At 40.9% G+C, this 17,559-nt stretch overlaps 1 protein-coding gene across 2 annotated transcripts in view; it reads right to left on the reverse strand.

Moving 5' to 3' along the window:
* ITGB6 (integrin subunit beta 6) overlaps positions 1-15,372 on the reverse strand; it is a 67,136-nt gene extending 51,764 nt beyond the window's left edge. Inside the window, exons 1-2 of one of the 2 annotated variants that reach the window (XM_081198932.1) lie at positions 15,201-15,372; positions 12,876-13,014 (exon numbers count right to left, since the gene is read on the reverse strand). The gene's annotated coding sequence lies outside the window, so the exon portion shown is untranslated. Of the gene's footprint in view, positions 1-12,875; positions 13,015-15,200 lie in introns of those variants that run through there. The other variant, XM_081198933.1, reaches the window with a different exon arrangement.
* Between the last annotated feature and the right edge of the window lie 2,187 nt (positions 15,373-17,559).

Consider the following 17,559-nt stretch of genomic DNA (forward strand, 5'->3'; position numbering starts at 1 on the left):
AACCCAGAAATAGTGCTTCAGGTTTGCTTCAGGATAAGAACAGAAATCGGGCTCCAGCGGCGCGGCAGCAGCAGCGGGAGGCCCCATTAGCTAAAGTGGTACTTCAGGTTAAGAACAGTTTCAGGTTAAGAACGGACCTCCGGAACGAATTAAGTACTTAACCTGAGGTTAAGTACAGTTAACCTGAGGTACCACTGTACAATTTAATTGCATGCAACTCATTTGTTTGCATTTATAATCTAAAATATATAGAATCTGATAAAACCCCAGGTGCTTTCTGGCTCCCATTGCTTCCTTTTCTACCTCACAGCATTCTCATTGTGGCCTATGCCACTTCACTGCCACAACCATACTCCCCATTGGACTCAGCCAACTCTGTCACTTCCACCTGGATAATCCAGTTTCTCATTTCCTACCAACTTGACCATGATTCCCTAGGAGATGACAGGGAGAAAAGGCTGCAAAGCTGCACTGGAACTGCTCAGGTCCCAACTGCAGTTTGGTCACTCCTGGGAATGTTGAAGATATTTTAAAAAACCTTAAGTTGCATTAACATGTTTAGTGCATATGTGAAGGCCACTTGAGTACCCGCCCTCTGTCAGCTGATATTCTTTCTTTGGGAAGCAGCATACTTCCAGGCATCAAGATATTTCATAGTTTTTAACGTTTGTTTCTTTTTCACTCTCAAAGAAAGAAATCAATCTTTTCTGTGTCGTTTACAGAGGGGTGCACATGCCGTTGTCTGTTCATTTGGCTGATTTTCCAGGATCCTGAACTTTTACTCCAGATTACACCTGAAATTCTTGGGTGGTGCTGCTGTGGTAGAGGACGTACCTGGATGTCTCGGGGTGGCTGGCTGTGGTTGCTAGTAGCCATAAAGCGGGGTGGAGAGCTTCCCCTGCTAATGAGTCCCACCAGGCCTTTCCATTTGGACCATGAGGCCATTTTGGCCAAGCCATGCCCACCAAAATATACACCTGATGTCATATATTACATACCAGTAATTCTGCTGAATTCCCATGGTGCAACTGGCATGACCTGACAGAGCAGCTCACACTGCCCCCAAATTTTGAAGATGTTGATGCCAAGATACTCATTACTTTTGCAAAGTAAAAATGGAAATACCTCTTGGGGAAGGTTCCCCCCCCCTTTCTACACACACATCAGCAAAATTTCATTACTTATGCACTTCAGTGATCTGGCACCATGTGCCAAATTCATGGACTGCCAGGTTGCAGGCATTTTGAATGCCGTCAGCACTAGAAGGCAGTCTGGGTTATGCTGTCTTGCTTCTTACACTGATTTCCTATGTCAACATAGCTGCTGAATCATTCCTACTTAACAACATTCTGTCTGTTATAAAAAGAGTCAGTCAACTAGAGTTAATGTTCAGCCTGATTAATAGGAAATAAATGTCTGAATAGCCAACATAGATAAAATATAATGAGTTCTCCTTTTATTTATGTTCAAGAAAGAATATTAGACATCTGAGTCAGTTTCTATGGAAGACAAATGTGATTTTTGTACTTTTGTTTGCATAGAAAAGGTTCAGACATGAGATCATTTTATAAATACATAAATGACAGTCATGATGTTTTCAGTACCCTCTGCAATTGCTATTTTTCAGAATATTCTTTTGTGGACTAATGATTTACTATAATAATATCTGTGCTGCAGAGAGGGGCATCTTTTAGGTCCCTGAGTTTAAGCAGCGAAAAGTGCTAATTTCATGGTCTAATGTTAACATACATATTGTATTGAAATACATTGATATAAGTTTGCCTGACTCTGGGTGAAACCCACCACTGCTGTTCTGCTTGTGGAATGGCTTTTGATCCAGCAGATGTGTCTGTTAACATAAGAGAAGGGGATGAGTTTTTTAAAGTGTGTTTTAAGCACCAATATACTTTATACATAGCATAAAAACAACAGCCACTTAAAAACTGCTCCAGAGGGCTAGAGGACCATCCAGAACTGTGTGGAAAGGGTTGCAGGGAAAATCAGGGAAAACCACTTCCCCTTCTCTAATGTCTGCAGATGTTTCCACTTGATCAAAAGCTGTTCTGAGAATGGATTTCACTGGATTTCACCCTCTGCATTGGATTGTGACTAGTACATACCACTTACAATGCAATACTTTTTCTAAGGCTTTATCCACACAATTCCACAGAGTATACATGAGCTGCATTTTTGCTCCTTTGTGTTCCTGTCTTCATCTCATAAAATACCATATCAAATCTCCATGGAGTAAGAAACAGGCCAGAGGAAAGATACCTTGCTGTAATGCTTTATCAGTTCACATCTTCTGTCTAAGGTGAAACTGATAAGCCTTGTTCTATATGCCTGGAAGACTGTTGTATCAAGAAGGGGGGGAGAGATAATCCAAATATCAAAAGTGGAAAGGAAAAGATCTAGGAAGAGATTGGGTATGGGGAGAGGCGATGTTGTTACTATTTGCTGCTTCTAAAGAGTTAGGGGAAGGACGATTGGATATGCTCAATGCATCCTTGAATAACAGTTAACAGCTAAAAGATAGGTAGCCGTGTTGGTCTGCCATAGTCAAAATAAAAAAATTCCTTCCAGTAGCACCTTAAAGACCAACTAAGTTAGTTCTTGGTATGAGCTTTCGTGTGCATGTATCTGAAGAAGTGTGCATGCACACGAAAGCTCATACCAAGAACTAACTTAGTTGGTCTTTAAGGTGCTACTGGAAGGAATTTTTTAAGTTAACAGCTAAGGCACAGAGGATTGCTTGGCTATACAGAAGAAGCTATGTAACTCATCACTACCAATATCATGGGCCTAAATACCTCCCACTCATACTTGGGCAAGCCAACCAGCACAGCGGCAGTGGTTGGATGGAATTCTGTGTATCTAATATGTGTTCTAATACTGCTTGGGATATGCTTCCACTTCCTGCCCAGTGTCTGCTGGAGGAACAGCTTCCAATATATTGCTCCATCTATATGAAACGATATGAAATCATGGAAAATTCTAATATCCTTTTTCATGCATGCATTGCTCATTTACATGGAACGGGGATGAAGTTGAAGTATAGCTGCCATTCGTAGGTTGGCCAAAATATAGTTTGACAGACTGGAAATAAGTACCAATGGAATCTGATAGGTATCCTGGATAAATAACCTGCCATATGTTTTCTAGTTAACAGGTAATTTCCACTGGACATGCTTGGTGCTGCCTTTAATTATTTTCTAAGGCAGGTTGGGGAACCTCAAGCTCACCAGGTGTTGGTGGACTATATCCCTCCTACTGCCACCTGTGGCTGATGGGAGCTGGAGTCCAACAATATCTGGGAGGCAGCAGGTTCACCACCTCTGGCTATAATGCTTGCCAAGCTATAATACAACTGACAGTCTGTTAAACATTACTAATTCTTGTCTATATCAACATACATTCATTTTATATAATGGGTTTCCCAAAGAGATAACAAAAGGTGACACAACTGCTAGGAGATCTACATGCAAATGAATAAATATATATTAGTGTGTTTGGAGGAGTGCCCTCTAGTGTATCATAGGGCAATAAATTCAACTTTAACTCCATTTTTTGGTAGCAGTAAAATGTTCTGACTTTACATGGTTGGCATTCCACATCCCAAACTTATCATGCTGTCTAGAAATTTGGGGATATTTTTTCCTGATATATTAGACATAAGAAGGGAGTGCCATAACGGCTCCTTCCTCTTGTATTAAAGACAAATGATCTCTTCTGCACCCTGTTCCCTATTCTCCAACATAGGAAACAGTGGGAGGAAAGTTAGTGCATAGAAAAAACAAATACATCATTGAGGTGGGAAAATGCTTGAGCATCTGTTAAGTTTTCTAAAGTTATGAACCTTTGAATATTGGATGTTACGCTTGGGCAGTTTATGCAGATGTGCATTCTATGACTATCCCCAGGCTACTCCATCAACATCTCTGAGTGCAGTGCAATGCTAGGGGTTCCTTCATCTCTGTTTTCACAGATGTTCTCACACACATTAATATTCACTCTCAGGTCCCTGTGTCTATTGGACCTTCCCTTACGCCATCTGTAGGGGCATAGTTATTGTTCAGAACAGCATGGAGGCCAGATCTGACAATGTTATTTATGTGTTCAAAAGGCTGCCATGTGCTCTTTGTACCTCTTAGTTCAGGGCCCATGGAGGCTGGGGAAAGGGGTGAACATATTTGTAATAGCCATGGCAGCTGATCGAGGTAGCAAAGAGGAATTCTTTTTGGGAGGTGGGGAGCTTTAGGAATATAGGAAGCTGTCTTATACAAAGTCAGATAATTTGTTCATCTATCCCAGTATTTTCCACATTGTCTGGCAGGGACTCTCCTGAGTTTTGGATAAGGGACATCCCATTCATATCTGGAGATGTTGGAGATTGAACCTGGGATTTTCTGCAAGCAAAGCAGATGCTCTACCTCTGAGCCTTTCCTGTGGCAAGTGTTAAGAACCCTGTTTTGGACATGCTTCATATTAAATGGCACTCACCGCCCCGCCCCCCCAAGTTACTGAGGAGTGGGAAAACAAAGCAAAAAAATGAATGACCAGGGAAATGCAACAAAGAAGCAAAGGGAAACAAAGAAATGCAAAGCAATTTAAAAACAGAAAAAGAAGAGAAGAATCAAAAGAAGTTTAAAAGGTCTGATTGTGCTTGCCCAGCAACTTGAGTACTTTGATGGTAATGCAAAAATAGAGGCCAACATGCATAACCTATGTCATGGTGGTGAATGCTGGGCTGGAATGCACTTGTTGTCAAAAGTCATGGTGTGCAGGCCCATGAGGCAGCAGGGTACACTTGCTCCGGGCCTCAGAGGCTAAGCTGGGCAGGGGGCCTTGCCAGGGGCCTCTGCCAGGGGCCTGCTGGACTTACGCAAAGCAAAGTTTTTGAGCTGTTCTGAAACAGTGGTGTTTCTGAGACAAAATGGTTGCTCAACTTGCTTTTATGCTTTGTTTCAGCCATTGATTTATTTTCATAAAATTTATATACCGCTTGATTGTAAAAACCAAAAAAGCAAAGCGGTTTGCAAAAAGAATAAAACAATAAAGTTATTAACAAAAACAAAGCTTTTTAAAAAATGAAACCAGCGGTAAACTAAAGGCACACCCGCATCCTGTATATCTGGGAAGGCTTTTTAATGCTATAACTTAGCTCTGGAACATGGGAAGAAATGAAATTGAAGAGTGTGACGCTGATCCCATTTCTCATGTATGACTAACTACAGCCAACACCCACATATATATATCTAGGACTCAGAACTTTCCAGGTTCAGGGATGGTTTCCTGGCATTAGAGATCCTCCTGGCACCTCTTATTTTAGAAATGAAGCACTGCTTGGCATGTGATGCCATTAATTGAAATTGAAATCTGACAAGGGCTCAAGCGTCTCCAGGAAAAAGCTTTTGGCAGTTTCACTTCATGACTCATGCTGTGTGTATGAGATTATATTCATGTCATGATAGCATGCCATGATATTTAGGTTGTAGAAATGTCAGTGGGGTTGTAGGTATAGTATAATTAAACAGAAAGGACTGGCTGGTACATATACGATCAATCACAAGGCAAAATCCAGGCAGGATGGAACAGTTAAACACATACTTATATCTCCCCCTTATCAAGCAACTCACTATTGGCTGGAATATACCCTCAGAAGAAAATCAAAGTTAAGCCCACTAAAGCCCATTTATTTTAATAGAAGAAGTAAGAGGGTGCTTAAATCTCTCCTGTGAAAATGGCTTAAAAGCCTTTGGCCTTCATATTTGTTCATCAGCGATTTGGGCTGGTCCTCTGGAGCTACTGGGGCACAGCCCTCCAACTGAAAATGCTAAGCATTTTAAAAAAAAATACCCTCAAAATCTAAACACAACGGTTTTCCTGTCCCATACACATATTATATGATGAAACCAGTGCTTCTATATCAGTCTGCTAGGATGATTGTAGGACAAAAGAGTTAATATGTAATCAGTTTATTTGGCCTGCCCAGATAGTTTAGCTTGCAGTTATCTTCTATAATCCTCAGATTAAATGGTTTGAAAAACTGGAGCAGCAAAAATAATAAATACAGCAGCATTGAAGTTAGGCACATTTCTACTTCCAAGACACATTTCTACTTCCAAGCCAAATAGTTTCAAAGGAGCCTCCTTTCCCATTATCTGTGGAATGGAACTCACAATCTCATTGCCATCTCAAATACAAGGTAGTTTGCAAAGTGCAGGATTCCCTCATATCTTTAAGTTCTCTCTTGAGACACAGTGAAGCAGGAACACATACTGAACACCACAAAATTGTGTTTGTGGGCTTTTACCTAAGGCAAATTCTAATCTGTGGAAGCTGAAATTGTAGTGGAAGCATCTTCAAGAAAGTAGTATATGTCACTGTGTCTCAGTTTAAGCATTTCTTGTCAGTGCAGCCCACTCCTAAAAATCTTTGCTTGGAAGTACATACATCCAGTGGGACTTTCCCTTTATAGAAAATTATGTACAACACATTAACCAAGAGAGAAGGAAGAAAAAGAAGAAAGAGGACAACATAATATGCACAAGAGTTTCCCCCAGTTATAACAAACCAGAATTATGGGACTATATTATCAAATCCGTATGGGGCATGGCATTGCAAATCATGTCCATCCCATCCATTTGCCATGCCATCCCACAGTGTTTTTCCATAAAAGTCCATTTGTTAATGGCGATTGCCAATAGAGTACATAAGAAAATATTGCCAAGTTTTATGGAATTTGTTTTTGGGTTTTGTAAAGTCCGGTGCAGAGACACTGGGCTGATCACACATTGAAGTGGAGTACTATTTCTAGATAAGAGTCTGGTCTCATGAGACAATGCTTATGTTTTTCAATACATAAATCTAGAGCCATTTCATCTTAGTGTGCAATACAAAATGACAAGTGAGTATGCTCAAGAATGCTTATGAAATACAAAGATGTACTCTCTCTTTTTATAGTATATTTTACTTTTTTAAAAAAGGGGTATCTTAGTGCCTTCCTTGTATAAAGTATTCAAAAAGCCAGTGGACAAACAAGCATTCAGAGGCAATGAAAGCTGTCCTGACTGAGCCTCAACACCCTGCTGTGAGAAGCATCTCAGTATTACGCAAATGTAAGCAGTACACAAACAAGGGGGTGATTTTCCTTTCCTAATATTGCTCCTTTCTGGGCACATGATTGTCTACTGCTTTCAGTTCTATACACGGGCCTCATAGATCCTAATGCAACGCTGAAGGCTAATATTCTAACGAGTCTACAAAATAGTTCATTTTGGTATAGCAGTGGTGGGGAACCTTTGGCTCTTCAGATGTCATTTCAACTCCCATCAGCCCTGGCCAGCATGGTCAATGGTCAGGGGTGGTGGGAGTTGGAGTCCATCAACATATGGAGGGCCAAAGTTTCCCCTTCATGATCGTATAGCTTTGTATAGTCTTCCATATAGTATAGTAAGTATAGTATAGTAAGTTTAAGGATTTCTGACATATGTTGTAATTGGGGTGCGGGGAAATAACAGGTAATTATTTTCAAAATGGGAAAACCTAAATTATATACAAACATTTCCCTTTTCTACTTAGAGGCTTATATGGGGCAATTTGAATCAGAGAGAGAAAAGCCAAAACCAAAATATTCAACTCTCCAAGTGGAAGTCAGAAAACTAGGCAGTTCTATTCATATTGCCTAGTAAACGCTATCAAAGTTGACTGGATTTCATAAGTGTCATTCAAAATACAGGCCAAAATATTTTAGTCCAGCTGTTGTCAGATGCTGAATCTGACCAGTGTCATGGATCCTATAGGCCTCAAATACATTCATATCACAAGCTGAAAGTTCACATACCAAGTAGATTATTCTTATTTGGTTATTTAGATTTATATCACACTCTGTATAAAAAGATCAGGGTAGCGAGACCAGTTCCTTATCATATATATTATCAAAACCACCTTAGTGAGATAATTTGCGTAGTGTTATGTGTGTGTGTGTGTGTGTGTGTGTGTGTGAATGAAGTGCTACTTCAATGTGTGTTGAAGAAGCAGCAGAGGTAACATTTTGTGGAGGCAAATTATATTTTCAGGTAGCACATCTGTGTATAGAACTTGTGTTTCTCGAGTGTGGATTTCTTTCTGGAGTCTGTGGACCATCATAGACAACATCTCCCTAGACTGAAAGCACTTTATCATGAGAAAATGTGTAACATGCTATGTAGATAACCACATGTAGCGAGTGGACATGTATATGCATAAAAAAGGAAATGTGATCTCATTACACATTATGATCTACATGTTAAAATTTTAAGCATTTTAACCTAAGGTTACCAGATTTTTTTCAATGAAGCTGGGGACACTTTTCAACTTCTTACTAAGTAGGTGGATTTTGTCAGGGGACTGATTTGTAAATCCAGGGACTGTCTCTGGGAAACGGGGACGTCTGGTAACCTTATCTTAATCATGCATGAAGGCTTCCTTGCTGCCTGCATTTGTGCGGCACACTTGAATTTATTTCCAGGGACAGAGCAAGCCAGAACCAGCAACTTAGCAGGCAAGGCTAGGGAGACATCCCTGCTCTCACATTGATTTAATGTGTGACTGCTGCTTCTGAGTTATTCAAGCCCCTTCGCCACGGCAAGGCAGTGATCCATGAAGGGGTCGGAGAAGCTATGAGCTATGCTGTGCAGGGCCACCCAAGATGGACAGGTCATAGTGGAGAATTTTGATCAAACGTGATCCACCTGGAGCAGGAACAGGCAAGCCACTCCAGTATCCCTGACAAGAAAACTACATGGACAAAGACAAAAGGCATATAAAAGTTATGACGCTGGAAGATGAGCCCCTCAGGCCGGAAGGCGTCCAACATGCTACTGAGGAAGAGCGGAGGACAAGTACAAGTAGATTCAGAGCTGATGAAGCGGCTGGGCCAAAGCCGAAAGGACGCTGAGTTGCGGATATGCCTGGAAGCGAAAGGAAAGTCCAATGCTGTAAAAAAAAAAAAAAAAAATGCATAGGAACCTGGAATGTAAGAACCATGAACCTTGGTAAGTTGGATGTGGTCAAAAATGAGATGGCAAGAATAAATATTGACATCCTGGGCATCAGTGAACTAAAATGGATGGGAATGGGCGAATTCAGTTCGGATGACCATCATATCTACTACTGTGGGCAAGAATCCCGTAAAAGAAATGGAGTGGCCCTCATAGTCAACAAAAGAGTGGCAAAAGCTGTATTGGGATGCAATCTCAAAAATGATAGAATGATCTCGATACGAATCCAAGGCAGACCTTTTAACATCACAGTAATCCAAGTTTATGCACCAACGACTGGTGCTGAAGAAACTGAAATTGACCAGTTCTATGAAGACTTACAACACCTTATAGAATTGACACCAAAGAAGGATGTTCTTCTCATTATAGGGGATTGGAATGCTAAAGTAGGGAGTCAAGAGATAAAAGGAACAACTGGCAAGTTTGGCCTTGGAGTTCAAAACGAAGCAGGGCAAAGGCTAATAGAGTTCTGCCAAGAGAATAAGCTGGTCATCACAAACACTCTTTTCCAACAACACAAGAGATGACTCTACACATGGACATCACCAGATGGGCAGCATCGGAATCAGATTGATTATATTCTCTGCAGACAAAGATGGAGAAGCTCTATACAGTCAGCAAAAACAAGACCTGGAGCGGACTGTGGCTCAGATCATCAGCTTCTTATAGCAAAATTCAAGCTTAAACTGAAGAAAGTAGGAAAAACCACTCGGCCGGTAAGATACAATCTAAGTCAAATCCCTTATGAATACACAGTGGAAGTGAGGAACAGGTTTAAGGATTTAGAGTTGGTGGACAGAGTGCCTGAAGAACTATGGATGGAGGCTCACAACATTATACAGGAGGCAGCAACAAAAACCATCCCAATGAAAAGGAAATGCAAGAAAGCAAAGTGGCTGTCCAACGAGGCCTAACAAATAGCGGAGGAGAGAAGGCAAGCAAAATGCGAGGGAGATAGTGAAAGATACAGGAAATTGAATGTAGATTTCCAAAAAATAGCAAGGAGAGACAAGAAGGCCTTCTTAAATGAGCAATGCAAAGAAATAGAGGAAAACAACAGAATGGGAAGAACCAGAGATCTGTTCAAGAAAACTGGAGATATGAAAGGGACATTTCGTACAAAGACTACCATAATAAAGGACAAAAGTGGTAAGGACCTAACAGAAGCAGAAGACATCAAGAAGAGGTGGCAAGAATACACAGAGGAATTATACCAGAAAGATATGGATGGCTCGTACACCCCAGGTAGTGTGGTTGCTGACCTTGAGCCAGACATCCTGGAGAGTGAAGTCAAATGGGCCTTAGAAAGCACTGCAAATAACAAGGCCAGTGGAAGTGATGGTATTCCAGCTGAACTACTTAAAATTTTAAAAGATGATGCTGTTCAGGTGCTACACTCAATATGCCAACAAGTTTGGAAAACTCAGCAGTGGCCAGAGGATTGGAGAAGATCAGTCTACACCCCAGTCCCAAAGAAGGGCAGTGCCAAAGAATGCTCCAACTACCGCACAATTGCACTCATTTCACATGCTAGCAAGGTTATGCTTAAAATTCTACAAGGAAGGCTCAAGCAGTATATGGACCGAGAACTCCCAGAAGTGCAAGCTGGATTTAGAAGAGCCAAAGGAACCAGAGACCAAATTGCAAACATGCACTGGATCATGGAGAAAGCTAGAGAGTTCCAGAAAGACATCTACTTTTGCTTCATTGACTATGCAAAAGCCTTTCACTGTGTCGACCACAGCAAACTATGGCAAGTTCTTAAAGAAATGGGAGTGCCTGATCACCTCATCTGTCTCCTGAGAAATCTCTATGTGGGACAAGAAGCTATAGTTAGAACTGGATATGGAACAACTGATTGGTTCAAAATTGGGAAAGGAGTACGGCAAGGCTGTATATTGTCTCCCTGCTTATTTAACTTATACGCAGAATTCATCATGCAAAAGGCTGGGCTGGATGAATCCCAAACCGGAATTAAGATTGCCGGAAGAAATATCAACAACCTCAGATATGCAGATGACACAACCTTGATGGCAGAAAGTGAGGAGGAATTAAAGAACCTTTTAATGAGGGTGAAAGAGGAGAGCGCAAAATATGGTCTGAAGCTCAACATCAAAAAAACGAAGATCATGGCCACTGGGCCCATCACCTCCTGGCAAATAGAAGGGGAAGAAATGGAGGCAGTGAGAGATTTTATTTTCTTGGGCGCCATGATCACTGCAGATGGTGACAGCAGTCACGAAATTAAAAGACGCCTGCTCCTTGGGAGAAAGGTGATGGCAAACCTAGACAGCATCTTAAAAAGCAGAGACATCACCTTGCCAACAAAGGTCCGCATAGTTAAAGCCATGGTTTTCCCAGTAGTGATGTATGGAACGAGATGGACGAGATGGTTGGACAGTATTCTCGAAGCTACAAACATGAGTCTGACCAAACTGCAGGAGACAGTGGAAGACAGAAGTGCCTGGCGTGCTCTGGTCCATGGGGTCACGAAGAGTCAGACACGACTAAACGACTAAACAACAACAAGCTGCTTCTGAAGGGTTTGCGTGTGTGTGTATGGTGTAGGTACATATGTATGGAGTTTAGAATGTTTATTGGTATGGTTAGATTGTGTCAGTGATGCAGAAGATGAACTAGGTTGGTTGAGGAAACTTCCCAACCTCATTTGCTGGGAACAGTGATTTTAAACAAGACCATATTCTAAGAAGAGTACTGCTTGAGCTCTTTGTTATGTAAGGCTAACTAAAATGTTTACTAAAGGTTTGTCAGGCACCATAATTTTCAATTTGTTTATTGGATCTGAATACGTCAGTGTAAGCATTTTGTTTTGATGAATTGTAAGTTAGTGCTGAGTGCTCCAAAGGTGCAGGTTAAAAGGAAAAGGAAAATATTGAGTGGGACTGAATCTGTTGAGAATTTGAGTGTTGTTTTAAGATACTTTTCAAGCAATAAATTATTGGTTTGAATGTAGTTGGTTTGAATGTAGCTTTATAATGGTGAAATCTAGAGAAAGTTAGGTACACTGAAATCTGAGAATGAAGTGTTTTAACTATGTGCATAATTTGCACTGAATTTTATAGGACTTAGGTGCATTTAAGATGTTTTAGGATTGTACCCAAATTTCCCCTGACATTTCATTAATAAAAACAAAATAATTTGATTACATCAATCTTGGAGAAACAAATCAAATGATTTATCAGAGTCAAAGTTCTGTTTTTTTGATAGAGGAAAAACAACAAAATATCGAGTTACATTAATGACTAACACCTTTTAAAGGTATAAGCTTTTTTTTTTACCAGAGTATGCTTCACCAGGTACACAGAATCTGATGAAGCAGATTCTAGCTCACAAAATGTATGCCATAATAAATTTGTTAGTCTTTAAGGTGCCACAAAACAGAATGGAATTATAGACTCAAGACACCACCACTTTGGTATTTTAAACTTTCAAACACCCTACTCTCTTATTTAAAAAGCATACCACTATCCAAGACCAGGAGCAGCTGAAGAAAACCATTCACAGAAGCCAAATGCAGTTCTACATATACCAGACTGTAACATTCTTGGGAAACTGGCATTAAAAGCACACATGAAGAAAACCATATTAACAGTGACTTTTGTTTCACCAAAATATATGAGCCAAGTTCCCTTTCATTTCAGTTATGCCAAGAATGTGCTCTGGACTAAAATAAACCAAAAAAGGGATTATTTATAAATACATTGATGGATTCAGCCCCAGTGACCCCGGAGGGGAGGGGGATCAACAGGACAATAATGGATCTAGGCATCTGTACTGTGAGTTTATTAGCCATGCATTTATCAAAGGACTTACCTTTCAAGGTGGGCAGGTCTTTCATTTTGGAAAGTGCCGAATTACATTAGCTGGGTCCATTATCAATCGTTTTCAGCAGACATATCATTTATCCTTGGCCTAGGAATGAACAGGTTCCCAGCATTCTCATATCAGCATTCTAGAAGTAAAGAGAAAGGCCCCATTTAATTTTCTTCCTGCCGGCTAGAAGGAAAATGTTTTATAAAGCACATTAAATGAAAAATAAAAATAAATAAAGGAGACTACCACAAAGAGCAGGGAGTAGGGAACGACAGAATGCCTGGTTGATTTACAAATGCTTGTGTGAGAAAAGGTTAAAATTAGATTGACGAGCAAATGTGTTCGCAGACTGCTGGCTGACAAATGGCAGAGCTATGCCAATGTATTACTTATGCAAGAGATGTAGCGGAAGTATGCAGGAGGATCATATCGGTGCATTAGTCAAATGCATACAAACCCACTGTAAACATAGAATGTTTGGGCGGGCACAACAGACGTCTATTGGAGATGTATACTGTTGGGTTTTATTTAACAGCAATGAGTAACTAGATGAGTTGAACTGGACAGAAAGATTACTCATGTTTTGTGGACAAGTGAAGAAGGATGGCTTTGTTATCCTATCAATGGCAAAATTCTCCTTGGATGAATTTCCCAGCAGCTTGCAGATAAACCACTTCCACTGAACCGCTGATTAATAGTCCTTAGAGAATCCCAGGTTAAAGGGACACAGAACACATATAGACTGATCAGGGTCTGGCATATTCCATGTGTTTGTGCTTTCAGCAAGCGCGCGCATGTGCACACACACTCACACACACACTACAACAACACAAGGACAAACACTGAATACAGTGGTGCCTCGCAAGACGAAATTAATTCGTTCTGCGAGTTTTTTCGTCTTGCGAATTTTTCGTCTTGCGAAGCACGGTTTCCCATAGGAATGTGGTTTTAAGAAAAAGGAAACAAACTTGCAAGACGTTTTCGTCTTGCGAAGCAAGCCCATAGGGAAATTCGTCTTGTGAAGCAACTCAAAAAACGAAAAACTCTTTCGTCTTGCGAGGCATTCGTCTTGCGAGGTACCACTGTATTCTGTGTGCTATTTTACTAAATAGAATCTGTAGGTCTACTTGCAGTTCAATCTGTTTGCATGATCAAGGCTACCTGCTATCACTATTTCACACCAGGAAAGTGTCCAGAATATAGAAATGGCACAATCTTTGCCCTGAAGGAGTAAGAATGTAAGAGCCCACTTCTTAGTTATGTGCCAAAGAAAATCAGAAGAGCCTTGCTTGTTCAGGCTGAAGGCCCATCTAGTCCATCATCATTTTCTCATGGTGGCTAACCAGATGGCTATGGGAAGCCCATAAACTGGACATGAACACAATAGCGCAACAGCACTCCTACCGTTTCTCTTCAGCAACTAGTATTTAGAGGCATATTGCTTCTGACAGTAGAGATATAGTAAGGTCATTGATAGCCTTATCTTCTATAATTTTTTTAAGTCACCTACAGCTTGCAGGAACAAATTCCATAGTTTAAAAATGTGCTACTTAATGCATAAGTTATGGTGTGCTTATAAAGCAGAAGGGCTGATCAAACAATCATGTTAATCATCTCCTTGAAGAGAAGGAGAGTTGGACCCCCCCCCTCCAAAGAACATTAAACTGCCTTAGTTACTCAACCACTGCAGAATCAATGCCATTATTTCTGGTAATGTCCTGAACACCAAGCAATTCTCCTGTCCCACATTCTGCACTCTGCCGGTATAAATGGCTGACATTATCCTTCTATGTAGGTGAAAGTACTATTGCTTTCCATGACACTGTGCTGTGGCACCATTCACAAACACTCTTGACACAGCAGATATAAATCAAGGAGCTGGCTTATGCAATAAGACCCATTGATTTACAGTGCTTCGTTTTTGAAGTGTTGTGACTCACAACTGCCAAACTAAGTCATATTTCAACAATGAATGTATAATACTTCTCTCTCTCCCTCCCCCCCTCTCTCTCTCACACACACACACCAGCCACCATGCCTCCTCTTGATCAGGAGTGTGATGTTGTGATGTGTTGGGTTTAATCTTTCCTCAGGTGCCACAATCCTGCCAAAAAGTAAAGAGCCTGAAGCTGCTAGTCCCACTGGGGAAGAAAAGGACAGTGAATTCTCCTTTGTTCAATGCATTAAAATATAGCTGTCCTGGAATGCAAAATCCAAGCCAGAAGATATGAATTATTATATTTTTTGGCTAGGGCTGATGGCAGTGGCAGCCCAAAACATCTGGATAGGGAAGGTTGGCATAAGCACCAGTGACCAGATAATCACCAGATACATCACATACCCCTTTTTGGGGAGGATGCTGGAGGGCGATGTGGTGGGGCAGCTGCAAGCATTCTTACACAGATCATGTTGGAATTAAACTTTAGTTCCCAATTTCAGAGCTATATGGAAGAGAGCCTGGGTCGTTTGACCCTTGAATTATTTCCCTTTCCCCTCCTGTAAGAACTACGCAAGATACTCTCTTTTAAAGTTTAAATAACATAACTTTTGCTTAGTGTACATGCACTTGCAGATTAAAATATATACAATGCAGATAGGTGTTACTTATGTTGGTAATACATCTTACATAAATTGTATCTAAGATAAATACGGACTAACTCTGAGGTGGACAGCAGCATAACATAGGGCTGCAATATTTTAAGAAGTGAAAATCCAGATACAAAAGTTGTTGAGCTTTTAATCTTTTTTTAAAATAAGTTTTTAAACTATCCCCCCCAACACTTCCAAAATGGGCTGCCATACGCCCAGGTTTTCCCAGATGTCTTTAGCCAGTTTTTGAAAATTCCTCTCGGACGCCATTTTTGGTGGATGAATCCTTGCTATGTCCGGGAAATTCTGAACGTATGGCAACCCTAGCACAGCAGAACATACTGGCTGCTCTAACTGTTAATAACTGCCATAACTGTACCAACTGAAATAACTGCCTCAGTTGTATGACATCACAGAGTTCTATAGCCCTTGTGAACATTAACTTAGCACTTTGGATACTTTCATACCACAGATTATATAGATCCATACCAATCAGGGTGCAATCCTGGCCATGGGGCTGAGTTGGTCTTGGTCACCTTGATGGATGACCTTTGCAGAGAGCAGGACAAGTGGAGCATGGCCTTCCTCCTGCTTCTTGATCTCTCCTGCTTTTGTTCCCACTGACCATCGCCTTTTCCTGGACCTGCTCTGGGCAATAGGAATTGTGTTCCAGTAGTTCCAGTTCTACCTCTGGGACCGAATTCAGAGAGCTGCATTAGGAGAGTGCTTTTGGCCTCACTGCCACGAGGCACTATCTTATCTCTAGCGCTATTTACTATCTACATGAAGCTGTTGGAGGCAGTCATTAGGAATCCTGGGGCAAGGTGCCATCAGTATGCTGAATCAGAGGCTGCAGATAAAAAATTGTCTGAGAACTTGGTCTGTTGTCCACCCTGAGTTAGGCTGCACTCACCTTGAAGGAGAAAGTTTGCAGTCTGGGTGCACTTCTGGGTCCACCTTTCATCACTGGAGGCCCAGATAGCCTCTGTGGCTAGCAGTGCATTTAGCAGCTTTAATTTATATGACAGCGATGGCTATTCCTGGCCTGGGAAAGATTGGCCACGATAGCTAATTCATTGGTTAATTCAAGACTGCATTCCTGCAGGGCACTCCAGGTGGGGCTTCCCTTGTCCTTGATCCAGAAGCTGCAGTTGGTGCAGCATGATTGCAGATAGGTGTGTGACCTGATATAACACCTGTGCTTAGACCTGATTGCTTATTTGCTACCAGACCAAGTTAAAGGTGTTACGATTAGCATATGAAACCCTTAACAACTTAGGACCAGTTTACCTGCAAGATCACCTTACCTCACATGTGCTCTTTCAACCACTTCAGTCGGTGGAATTTGCATATTTGTATATAATACTCAATCCACATTTATAAGAAGTCAATCTTTTAGTATGGCGACACACACTTTGGAACTCCCTGCCTATTGACACCAGGCAGTTGCCTTCACTGCACTCTTTTCTCTGCCTGCTAAAAACATTTTTGTTTAGACAAGCCTACCCAGATATGTAGAAAGTTTACATGTCCTTTAATCTGTGTTTGGCTTATCACTAATGTTTTAAATAGCTGTTTTTAACTACCGGTAACTGTTCCAGCTGATGATTTTATTGTTTCACTCTATTTGTAACTTGGAGGGTGGTTGTTGGGTTTTTTAAATACAATCAAGAAGTAAACAAATGTTATTATATGAATATGTAACTACAATTCTAAAATCATTTAACATTTGTATGCGGCCCCATAGGAGAAAGTTATCTGAGAATCATATAATAAATATTAAAAAATATTGATGATGTCTCCTACCTCCCCTACTTTTCTCTCACAAATACACACCAATATAGTGGTTATTGCCTATTAAACTGCCCATCCTGTTTGGAAACTAAACAACTCACAATGGTGTGAACATCCTAAAAGGTTTTTCCTCTAAGGAGACCTAGGCATAAAGTTGATCAAGCCTTGGGATGAGTCTAGGGACATGGCCAACTCGCCTGGGACATTGAGAGAGGCATCCATGAAATTGGTAGAGAATTTGGGGCTTAAGGAGGTGGCAGAGGGTGATATCCCTTGTGTAAAACTCAAAAGAAGAGGCCAC

The sequence above is a fragment of the Podarcis bocagei genome, assembly GCF_964188305.1.
Source record: "Podarcis bocagei genome assembly, chromosome: 1".
Classification (NCBI taxonomy): domain Eukaryota; kingdom Metazoa; phylum Chordata; class Lepidosauria; order Squamata; family Lacertidae; genus Podarcis; species Podarcis bocagei.